The sequence below is a fragment of the Balaenoptera physalus genome (assembly GCF_965194825.1).
Source record: "Balaenoptera physalus genome assembly, chromosome: 14".
Lineage (NCBI taxonomy): Eukaryota > Metazoa > Chordata > Mammalia > Artiodactyla > Balaenopteridae > Balaenoptera > Balaenoptera physalus.
The window spans coordinates 12,725,681-12,738,159 of NC_138893.1; the positions used below are offsets into that span (position 1 = coordinate 12,725,681).

The 12,479-nt window shown below is 46.0% G+C and overlaps 1 protein-coding gene across 1 annotated transcript in view; it reads left to right on the forward strand.

Annotated features, from left to right (window-relative positions):
* The first annotated feature begins 665 nt into the window (after nucleotides 1-665).
* Nucleotides 666-12,479, forward strand: part of SIPA1L2 (signal induced proliferation associated 1 like 2) — a 222,484-nt gene continuing 210,670 nt past the window's right edge. The window contains exon 1 of the mRNA XM_082424966.1: nucleotides 666-7,827. The gene's annotated coding sequence lies outside the window, so the exon portion shown is untranslated. The remainder of the gene's footprint in view (nucleotides 7,828-12,479) is intronic.

Genomic DNA, 12,479 nt, shown 5'->3' on the forward strand with positions numbered 1-12,479 from the left:
AATAAAGGGTTGATGAAGTCTGGCAGAAGAGTCTGTCTGCCTTTTTATTTTCTCCCTAGGCTTTCAGCTTTTTCTAACTTTTTCTTTTAACCAGGGGTAAGTTGTTCCATCAACACAATAGAAAGACTTGGAGAGTCATCACCAGGTACTATGAAATGTCTTGCACATTGAGGGTGCTTAGAGTTTAACAACTAAAGATGTTATAGGAGACTAGAAAGCAAGGGTTTGCCAAACTGTTGGCAGCTCTAAATTCATAACCAATCTGGAAAAGAAACCATATGTCAAAGGTAAATATATATGCATATATGTGTGTGTATATATGCCTTTTCTGTATTCATTTCTTTAGAATTATTTCCTATCAGAGTATGCGTGGTGTTTTTGGTGTTATTATTGGTAGATGCCATCTAGTGGTGTAGAATAGCATCGGTTCTTAGAGCCGTTCAACTTCTAAGTTGTTATAATTATTATTATTACTTTGTTATTTCTTAAAAGTAGAACCAAAAACACTGTTTAAAGAATACTGTAAGTCCCAAGTAGGAATAATATTTGGAGGATTAAGATATAAACTTTAGGGGGCTTCCCTGGTGGCTCAGTGGTTAAGTGCCAATGCAGGGGACACGGGGTTCGAGCCCTGGTCCGGGAAGATCCCACATGCCGTCGAGCAACTAAGCCTGTGCGCCGCAACTACTGGGCCCGCGTGCCTAGAGCCCATGCTCTGCAACAAGAGAAGCCACCGCAATGAGAAGCCCACGCACCGCAACGAAGAGTAGCCCCTGCTCGCCGCAACTAGAGAAAGCCCGCGCAGCAATGAAGACCCAACGCAGCCAAAAATAAATATAAATAAACAAATAAATTTATATTTAAAAAAAAGATATAAACTTTAAATCTCCTATGGCAGAGAATTGAAAAACAAATACAGGACTTTATCTCTCAGTGTAATCCATCCACCCGCTCTTTTATTCATTCAACAGATATTTATCAAGCCCCTACCCTGTGCTAGGTTTGGTGTGAGGGACTTGACATAAAATCCCAGTGCCTACCTTGAATGGTAAGAGGAAATGGTAAATGTTGGTGGCCCACTGTGTTTTCGGCACTGAGGCCAGACCTGACTCAGTGCCACACACTTCGTACCCCAACCTAAATCATCTGGAATCATCACCACAGCCCTCTGAGGTATGGTTGTCCCCGTTTTTCAGATGAGGAAAATGGAACTTTGAGATATAACTTGTCTATAGTCCTGTATCTAAGAAGCATGCAAACCGATTCAGGGCCAGGGTCTGAAATCAAAGTGTGTAAGCTCCTAAAAATCCACTCTTTGGGCTACAAAAGCAAGGGCAAAGGTGGCAGATGCTTCTGAATTACATACAGTTTAGGGCTTTTTTTTTTTTTTTTTGAAGTGAAATGAAGCGAGAGGGCAGAAGACAATTTTAAGTAAGTGGTAAAGTTTGTACAAGTCATTTAGCTGTGGGTCTGGACTGGAGAAGGTAAGGGGTAGAAATATGAATAGGTATGGCCAAAAGTTTGGATCATCAGAAAAGGAATAATCCATCTGTCTTGGACGATTCTTGGAGATACATTGGATTGGGAACGTTACAGCAAAGACCAGCATATAGGAAGCATGTTGGTCACTGATCTTTGATCACTCCATCCAATATTGCCTTTCCAGATCTCTATAGCATGTCTATACAACATGACATTTTTAATGTGTTGCCTTTGCACTGTTCTTCAAATTATTTCCTGTGTAAAAAATCCCAGCTCAGCTCTCTCGTACTTCCTTGAGGATGGTCTCGTTATTTCTAGGTAATAATCTTCTTCTGTATCCCCCAGGGCAGGACACAGTAGGCCTCCAAATATACTTGCAGAATTGAGGGTTTTTAAAAAAATTATTAGATGGGTTTCTTCTTAGCTCCTGTGGATAGTATGTGACATTTAGCACACTCTTTAATAACTCTGACATTATTCTACTGGGTTCCACTTGAAGAGGAACACATGCTTTATTTTTATCAGGAATATTTGCATATTGATATGTCATATCACATCAATATTGTCATATTGATGACAAGGACCAGGAACCCAGCTTTCTGAACTGCAGCTTCACCATTTTCCCTCTAATTGGAACAGAACTTGGCACTTCTTATTTTGTTTCACAAGGCCATATCCTACCAAGTTTCTGTTTCCATTTTGAGAGAAAGGTGAAGCAGTGCCCAGCGCTCTTCCACATGGGAGTATTTCTCCTCCAAGAAAACAGGACCTGGCATGGATAAGGCACCACATAACTGTTTGTTACATAAGTGAATAAGCCCGTGCTTGACTAAAGGGCACAGCTGTTTCCCAAACATGCGTCACACCGTCAGTTCCTGTGGGTTTGCCCACTGTGCTTCCTCTTGCTTGCAGTGTTCCTACTCTCCTCCTGGCTCGGCCAGTCTGATGCCCTTGGTGAAGCCTTTCCCACGTGGCCCAAGCTTTTTGCCTGCAGACAGCTGGCTCTCCTACTCTCCCTGTGGGCACCACTCATCGATGGTCCTGGAGCACCTTCTCATGAAATTCACAAATGCTCCGCTGTACAGCCCTTTGGGTCCTTCGAGTCTGACATAATGCCCTGAATGTAGCACGCAATCAATACATATTTGTGGCAAATTATGAATATTCATTTGACTTAAAAGAACTACTTTCAAAAAGTGAGTTGATGGTAGAGAAGGGAAAGAAGAAATGAGGGTGGGAATCTAAACACTTACTTAACTTGCTCTTCAGGTTTATTACAGTAGATGCATATCGTCTGTGAGTAGAAGCTTTCTGGAGTGTGTCAAGGAAATCAAACTCTCGTTCTGCTCAGTTCAAAGGTAAATAGATACAAGTACCAGCCAAGGTCAGCCGACAAGCTCAGAATCTTGGAATGGGGTAGACAGCTGGTATGTCTTTGAACTTTACACCTTTTAGAGGAAGATAGGTAAGATTGATGTTGGAATTATTTCAGAGGGAGTTGATGTGCTGATTCAGAAGTGCAAAGAGCTTTACTCCCTTGAGTTTGTTGCTTTAGGAGTTCTTAGAGCATGATGAAATTCATAGGAGGAAAAAAAGACTTGAGAGACAGAAAGTCAGGTTTAGAGAACAAGGGAGTCTTTTTTTTCCTGAATTTTATTTTATTTATTTTTTTATATAGCAGATGCTTATTAGTTCTCTATTTTATACATATTAGTGTATATATGTCAATCCCAATCTCCCAATTCATCCCACCACCACCCCCGCTTTCCCCTCTTGGTGTCCATACGTTTGTTCATTCTCTACATCTGTGTCTCTATCTCTGCCTGAGAACAAGAGAGTCTTGACCTGAGGGAAGGTGAAGGTGATGAAACACAAGATCGTTCACCCTGGTTTTTAGGCAAATACATTTTCACACTTCAGAGTGATATTCTTCTTTAAAACTTTAGGGAAGTTTATAGCTTTAATAGAAAAAAGAATTTTTTTTCAGTAAGATATTCTAAGGCCAAAATGATGAACTGATATCTCAACAGATGCTGCAGTTCCACAGGCTCTGGCCTAAGTTTCCCTTCCCTGAAAGAACAAGAAACAAGAGGGCTGCAGGAAAGAAGACCAGCGAGGGAGGACATACGCATTACATCTAATAGGATTTCCAGAATATGTTATTTGGTGAAGAAGATCCCAAATCATCCCTCGGCTTGGCCTCTTGAAGATCTCACAGTCTGCCAGAAGGTGGACACTTTGTAGGGGTGGCCCTGGGTCGGATCACCACCATCCAGAACTGGCCAGGCCCGGCCAAGGGGCCTGGTCATGTTTGCTGAGGCCTAGCACGTTCTGGAGGGCTGCATGTGACCTGTGGTTCTGGGAATGCCAGAAACTCTCAAGGACTTTCATAAATGCACACAACTGTTTACTGTCAGCTACAAGCATTTAAAAAAAATGCTGCCAACTTTGGTAGTGGTCAAGGGCTTAGGTTATTTCAATTTTAGTTTGCAAATCTAGACTGAATCACTTTGCTGTACACCTGAAACTAACACAACATTGTTAATCAACTGTAGTCCAATAGAAACTAAATAGTTAAAAAAAAAACTAGCCTTATTGCTAATGTTTATATATATGAAATTAACCAATTGATGTCCTCCCGTAAGATTTTGGACACTCCTGGACTTCATATCTTTATTTTAATAGTTTAGTTATGCCTGACGCAGTAATGAACCTTGTCTGTAAGCACTTTTCTTTAAACTTACCGTGGATATATTTTGAAATTTATGTATGTATGTATGTCAGAGCAGTCACCTCATGATTGGTTATATTTATAGTGTTTGCATAAGCATTGTTTATTTTCTATTAAAATATATTTTGGTTGTTGAGCAAAAAGAAATAAAATGAAATAAAAAAGATAAAGACTTCCTTATCAGATCGTTATAGTCATTAAGGAACAGGTCAAAGCGTCCTCCTTATCTATCAGACAGTGGACAATACAGCCTCAGCACCAAGAGCCACCTTGGTGACAACCCATGGACCCACACAGTCGCTGCTTTACGAGTCCAAACTCTCAGGGGGAAGTGGCTCTTTTCCTCATGGCCCTTACAGAACAGTGGAAAAGATAATGACATGTGCAGTTACATGAAGAGTGAGAAGTACTGTGATAAAGTGCTGTGAAGGGGGGGTGGTGTCTATCCTCTATTGGCTTCTGCAGGAAGTGTCCCTCCAAGGCTGCTCCTGTGTCCATACCTCTCGTAGAGCATCTGCCAGATATGGGGATGGGCACAGGTGAGATGGAGCGATGATGAAAAGCAGGACCCGTGTCCTCTGCAGGTTTATATCCCCAGCACCTGGCACCTCTGGATCATCGCAGGGTCTCCATACATGTTTGTTGAATGAATAAATGACAATCTTGGTAAATGCTGTTAATGAGGTGACAGTTGGGAGAACTCAGGAGTCTGGTCATGTCAAAACGTTGCTCTCTGATGCATTTGATTATACGCATTCCCGTATTGTATGCCCTTATTTTACACAGATAGAAAAGGCTGTACAATATTTACAGGCTTTGGATCACAAAGAAATATAGCATGGGAAGGACCACCTCTAACTCTTAAGAGGGTTATGTTTTAGGGCGTGTTTGGGATAGGGAGGTACAGACAACATGGTCTCTCCAGGAAGAATTCTGCTTCCAGAAAAGGAGGATCTGAAAACTCTGAAGCCAGTCTCAGGAAACACAGCCCTAGCAGCTCTCCCACAGTAAAGCCGGCTCAGGAAATCCTACGGTGGAACTGGAAGGTCAGGTAGAGTCTCTTCCTGCTACTGGTCCCTTTAGGCAGAGTCAACTCCTGTATAGCTTAAAAAAAGTCCTCTGAGATCCTTTAATGTTTCAGCAACCAATTCAAGTGTCAAGCAATTTACATGAACAGTTTCAGGTAAAGCTTCCTCCTGGGTGATCAAGATCTCCTAGCAAAGTAGAAAAGGAGGGTAACAAAAGTTCATTTTCTTTCTCCTCGTCAAGATCAAGATCTAAGAGCATTTCTCCCTTGGGTGGAGGGCTGCCTGGAGGCGGGGTGGGCGGGCCCAGGGGCTGGGCCGGGGGCGCCAGGACACCACGCCTCTCCCAGCCTCCTTCCAGGCTCCGCAGCATTCCTGCGCGCTGGCACCACCTGACCTCTTGCGCGATGCTCCGTGCGTCCTCCCACCACAGCTGCTGGGGTCAGGGGACCGCCTGGGTGATCCGGGGCGCCCTCGGGGGTCGGCACACAGTAGGGCTTGCCCCTCCCCGCTGTCTTCCTGTGAACACAGCGATGCGGCGATCCTGCGGCGTCCTGTGGCAGGTGCCTGCGCAGCGCCCGGCAGCTGTGGCGACGTTCAGGCTCTTTGGGGTGGGATGGGGGGAGGCGCGGGGACCAAGCGCCGGCGGGCGCGATTCTCTCCACTCCAGAGAGCGGAGGCGGGGCAGGGACACTGGCAGGGGGCGGCGCGGAGCCAGATTCGAGGGCGTGTGTGCGTGTGTGCGTGTGTGCGTGTGTGTGTGTGTGTGTGTGTGTGTGTGTGTGTGTTTCTCACTGCCTCTCTGATCAGGTCTTTATTCAAAGTGAGCTGTCCAAAATGATTTGACCTTCAAGGGATAAACACATCTAAGTTTATGCAGCAGGATTCTTCTCCTCTGTGGTGGGTTTTCTTTTCTGCGGGCTCCCCAGCGGCCGGTTTCTTGGTAGCTGCGGCCTCCTCCCCTAGCCCCCCACTGAAGGCTTCTTCTGCTTCTTTATGCCAACAGCCTCCTTTCCTTTCTTCCCTACAAAAGGCTTCTTGCCTGGAACCCCTCCCCATCGGATCCGGCTTCTACCGCCGCCGCTGCCCTATCCACCTGGAGTTTGTGATTCTCAGCCTGGCGAAGAATGATGCCCAGCTACACGGTCTTTGCATGTGGGTTTAGTTAGATTCAACATGATTCTCAGGTTTTTCAGCGGATTCTTCTTCAGGACGCTGCGATGACTCTTCTTGCGCCGTGCTCTGGGGTTTTCCAGGGTTCTGCCAAGGTCTGTGTTGAGCGTCTTGTGCATGGGAAGGTGGTAGTTACTCTTGAAGGACTCAAGTGCCCTACAGATCATCTGACTTGCTGAAAGGAAATCTGAAACGGTGCCCACCGGGAGCAAGTTCCCAAACGTTCAGTTTTGCTTACATTAAGCAGAATCATTCCTTTTAAAGGGAAAGGAGAATTAGGGAGCCAGGGATGTTCCTCAAGGCCTCGATACCATCGTCCCCATGACAGATGATGCAGGGTCCCCTGCCGTGCACACCCCGCGGTGTCTCACTTTGCCCTTTGCCAGCGCGCATTTGCTCAGAGGCACAAACCTTCTTGATATGATTCCAGGCCTGCAGTTTCTTAAGAAGCGCAACAGCCCCCGTGTTCGTCTCGTAGCCTTCAACGTTATCTTCCACCACCAAAGGAAGTTTAGGACTTCCTCAGTACAGTGACCTTTAGCCATGACCAGCGCCGGTAAGGCCGAGGCAGCCAGGGCAAAGCAGATGGCACGTCACTGCGGAGCCAACGTGCCAGGTTTGGTTGGCTCAACGTGCAAACCCAAGACACATCTATTTCCCCAGTTAAGAATCACATTTCTCAAACTGTAGGAATTAAAAAAAGATTATGTCTTGCTCAGTAAGAATTTTCGGCAACTGTCACTGAGAACGCAGGAAGACACCAATTACGACATCCCCGCAACAGATTCGGGGTTTTTAACTTATCGGTGCCAGAGGGAGGGGTGAAAACGAGTCCCGAGGAGGACGGCGACGGCGCCGCCGGACTGCGGGACCAGGTGGGCTGCGCCCCGCGCAGCGCCCTCCTCAGGAAGACCGCCGAGCCCCTCCCGGCCGCCCCGCTCCAGCGCGCCTCGGGGCCTGGGAACCGCGCACCGGCTGCGCCCCGAGCCCCGCGGGGCGGCGGGACGGACGGCGCCCGCGCCCAATCGCGGGGCGGGGCCGAGGGGGCCGGCAGGCGGCTGCCAATGGGAGGCCGCGGGGCGGGCGGGGGGCGGTGCCGCCGGGCGGGCGGGCGGAGGTGTCGGGAGCCGGCGCGGCAGAGCGGGAGCCCGGGAGGAGCCGGCGGAGCGGGAGGAGGACGGAGGAGGAGGAGGAGCAGCGCCGCGCCCCCGCCCCGGCCGCCCGCCCGCCCGACCGCAGGCCGACCGCTCCAGCCGCAGCCGGCGGGTCCCGGCCGCCTCCCGCCGGAGCCCGGCGCGGGCAGGGTCCGGGCCGATGGGCAGCCCCGGGCAGAGGCGGGCGGCGAGGCGGCGACCCCGGTACGCGCCGCCGCGCGCTCGCGGGCTGTAGCAGGTCCCGGCGGACTGCGTCTCCGAGGTGCGTTCGGGGCGAGGGGGGTTCCGTTCGGAAGCCTCCGGGTCGTGTCCGGGGACCGTCCCGAGGTGAAGGGCCCGCCCTCGGGGGCGCCTCGGGGGTTGACGGGGGGCCGGGGCGCGGGGCGAGGGTCCGGCCGGCAGATGCGCCCGCGCTCCCGAGCCAGGGGTGGGAGAGGAGCCGCTGCCGCTCGTTCTCAAACTTATCGATCGGCTGAAAGGTTATCCCGTCTCGTAGACGCGAGCACTAAGCAGGACTCTCCGGGCGCGCAACGACTCCTCCGTGACTAACCGGAGAGGAGAGAAAAAGGTTGCCCGGCGCGGTTCCCCGGCGCGCCGGGCGGGGTCACTTGCTGAACTTGCTGCGGGGTTTATTCCCCGGGACGGCGTGTGCCCGGGGCGCGAGCCCTCGCGGCGCCCACCCCTCTTTGTAAGGTCCCAGCGGCCGGCGAGCGCCCTTCCTCGGGGCCCGACGGCTCCCCGGCTCCCCCGGCTCCGCGTCTCGCTCCATCCTCCGCTCCCGGTCCTGCTCGGGCCCCCGTTTCGTGGAAGCTCGTTTGGCCAGGTCCCCGGAGTATCCCCACGAGCACCTACAGATTAATTTTCAACCGCGCCGCAAACCCAAAGAATCAGTCTCGGTTCATCGTCTACCAGCGAGAGCCGATGCTTCTCGGGAGGAGAAAACAAGTTGGCATGACCCCTCTGGGAGATATTTGTCATCATTAACCTGCTTCGGTTAAATTAATTCAGCCCAGGATGACTCCAGCGTGAGTATTGGAAACATCAAGTGCATTGGTCACGGAATGGTGGTCACCAAAACCTGATTTTGGTAAAAATTGCAATTGTACAGTTTTGGGATTTTGTTTAGATTTAGACACGGTTTTTGATAAGGATGGACTTTTTTTTTTTTTTTTGTAAACAAAGAATCTTGGGGATTCTCATAGGTTTGCTCAGTAAGTTCAAAATAGTCACTTAGATGTTTCTTTTCTTTGCCTCTTTTGTCTGCAGTTTTCATTTCTAAATGTTAACACTAGATGGCTTTCTTATGACAGGCATTTAGTAAACTGCGCTTTTGAGTTGCCTGTCTGCAATCCAGGTTGTAATTTTTCCAGTTTTCCAGTTAGTAATGGGAGAAAAAAAAAAAATCTCCAAAACTGTTGTTTTCCTTGAAATACATTACTTCCCTATAAAACCAATATTTGTGCAGACATCAAAAGATGGCCTATTATTTCTGGCATTCCTAAAGATGGATTTCAAGGGACAACTTGGTTACTGTCTTTAGTCACAAATTTAAGGATGTCTGTTTTGACTTGAGGAATTCAAAGTGCTACAGTGAGATTTGTAATTCTATTTCTATAACATTTCTGCTAAGGATGTTTTCTGCTTAATTTAGTAGTTCATTGCTTGATTCAGAGAAGTATAAAAGAATATTATTCTTGAGAAAGTGCAGTCTTTCTTGAGTTTTCGGTACACATAACACTGATTCTTCCTGAAGGCTCTGTTGAGATGGAGTTGAAGTATACATGCATGAGTCATACCAAGGATTGTGTTGGGGCCATCTTTATTCTCCCCAGTTGATATCGCGTGTTTCATTTCTAAAGTACAATGGCCTGTAGTTGGCCATTTTGGTAACATCGGGTTCTCAATTATGTGTTTTCAGTACTTTTTCTCTAAAACAAGATCATGGCAGCCTGTCCAAATCTTGCCTACGTAGGCAAACTTATTTATAAGCTGGTGAAATATCTCGACATTCCTTATAGCTGTTATTTATTGTGTGTCGTGCCCAGCCTAAAATATGATATGTTAAATTTGTTGGTTCTAAATTAGAGCATATTCGCAAATAGCTGAAGGGGGAAAAAAAAAAAACACAACCTCTCTCGCAAACATCTGGGAAGTTGGGAATGAAATGAAATCAGAAACAGCTTTTATCAGTACCCATATGCTACCTATAGATGGGGTGAAATGAACTTGGATAAGAAGCAGTTGTAAGCATTTGGTCTGGAAAATAAAGCAAGAGATAAATGGAAGTGGAGCTTCTGGCTTTAGAGTATGGGCTGCAGATTTTCCCTAGTTGATTTAAGTGTATATTTTCCATCACATGCTTTTGATGTTTTTAAATCTTAGTCTTTCTCAAAGAGCTTTAATTTTCAGGAATGTAAGAGGGAAATTATCAGTATCAGGATTTGACTATTATGATACTTATTGTAGTTAAAGCTGTGTAACAGGGTTTGTACGTTTTGTTTTATTTCGTTTCTCTTGAGACTGGAATGGTATTTAGAAGGGTTCCCTGATACCTGAGCTTGGTAAACACCTGTGCACCTTGGGGGATCTCTTTACCTGAGGCAAAAGGGTTACTGGGTTATTCATTTTGAAAATCTATCTATTCTTCAAAGTGAGGAAAATAATAGTGAGCTATCTTGAAAGGGCAATTGTCTGGTAATTGAAACTGGTTTGAAAGTGCTGTGTTTGGTCATCAAAAGTAGTTTAAAAGGGGTTGAATTTACTGCATACTTTGCAAAGAACTGTGTTTATGTTGATACAGCCCCCAAACCCCAGTCATGATTGGTAGATGCAAAGGTGTTTTGTTTGTTTGTTTGTTTGTTTGTTTTTGTGAGATTGAGGAAGGCATTGAGCCTTTGAACTTACGATCTACTTAAGGTGACGGGTTTAGGATTACAAATCCCTTCAAAGATATGCTGAATTTGAAGAAAATTCAGACTGTTATTGTTAGCTGAAAAGCAAAGGGTTTTCTTTTTTTTTTTAAATCTGTTTTGAACTTGCATGAAATATGAAGTACAGGCCTAAAGAATATAGGGAACCGTGTTCCACATTTTCTCCTTCTGTGAATGTACTTAGTTCCCTTGCAGGGTGATGGGATAGAAAGAGCATTAGGCAAGAAAGACAGGAACCTCTCTAGCTTCCTGCCTGTAGTGCCTGGCACAAATGAGTTTGGATAAAGTTTTTTCATGATCCCTTTCAGCACCAAAATTTTAGGTTTCTTTAATGTTTCAAATAAATGTATGGATTAATGAAAATGACTGATTGGGGTAGTTTATATTTTTTCACGATTGTGTCTTTTCTTTCTTTGGTTTATGAAAGTTTGTATGTGAACATTCATGAGAGTTATAGCTTACTTAGTTTACCTGGAAATCAGTGACTCAGAAATTGCTTTTCTGTTGCAATCACATCTAGCTGTGACCCCTTTTAAAGGAAGGATAACAGTGTGATAGGAATTTAAACGCTTCAGAACTTCAGAGGTAAATTATTTTGATCCTTTCTGAACTTGATTCATAAACTTTGGTTCCAAAGAGTGGTCCAGGGGAGCCGGATATTACCCACAGTAGAGGTTCTGTTTCTTGGGAGATTTCACATTTAGCATAACCTAATTCCTTGAGATATGTGTATATGTACACACACACACACATATATATATATATATATATATTTACCCCCCCCCCCCCCCCCCCCTGTACAACATTGTATAGCCAACTTGGGTGATAGCAAAGAAGAAGAGATGCAGTAATTTGAGTCTAGTTGTCATAGCCTCTCTGTACCACAAAGGTCCGTAAGGTCCCTTTATGTCATTCCTTTACTTTTTGTTTTTATCTACCTGTAAATTAAAAATCGGAAACACATCAAATTTTAGGGATTGTCAGATTCATCACTATGTTGTGGTATAGATATATTGAACATTTACAACAGCGGTTACTGTCTACTATCAATGCATTTCACACTGATACACCAAAAAGAAAAGAAAAAAAAAAAAAAAAAGGGAGGGGTACGCATGCTGACTTAAGGAAAGTTCTTCCCATCCAGAGAGGGCATTGGTTAAAATTACCCCCATGTGCATATATACTCACTCACACACAGACACTTTTCCTTTTGCACAGACCAGTGAAAACTTCACTAAGACCCAGGGTTTGGAAATCAATGACCAGCTCAACTAACCCTTCTTTGATGCTTGGATCCCTTTATATACTCTGCACGTGATCTAGTAAGGGGTGGAGAGTTCCACCTTTCTCATGTTTTTGACCAGTAGGAGGTGTTTTTTACTTGTAGAGTCGAAATCTAATTCTGCCTGTTTATTTGAATTCCCCCCCCACCCCACTTGGTGGCCTGCAGAACTAATCCTTCTGTACAGATGTTCCAGTTGTTCACTGGACAATACCTGTCCAAGTGGGGCTCAGAGCCAAAGTCTTCCCACTCACCTTGACCTGCGCAGAGTAGAATAGGGGTGCCCTTCCTTCAGCTTGCATGTCCTGCCTGCACTGATACGGTCCAAGTTCACATTCACTTTTCTACCCAGACTCAGTGAGTTTCCTCACTCAAACCCCTGGGTCCTAATCACATGCTGTCTTGAAGCCACGTCTTCCCATCCTGTCCTAATGTCACTGCAAGACCTAACATTTATTGGACTTTGTCTAACTTTATTTTAGCTTGTCCTTCCCGTGATGCTTTTGGGAGTTTGATACTATTATTTAGCACCTTTGCCTGCCTTCTCAAACAAAGGCTGTCTGCACATTAGATCGGATTGTTTTTTATATCTTACCTAAGTTGCTGATAGAATTGTTAAACTGGCTGAACTACGAATGGTGTCTCTGGAACTTTCCTTCTAGGTTTGGTTATAGTTAAGTACTAATGCTCCTAATTTCTTAT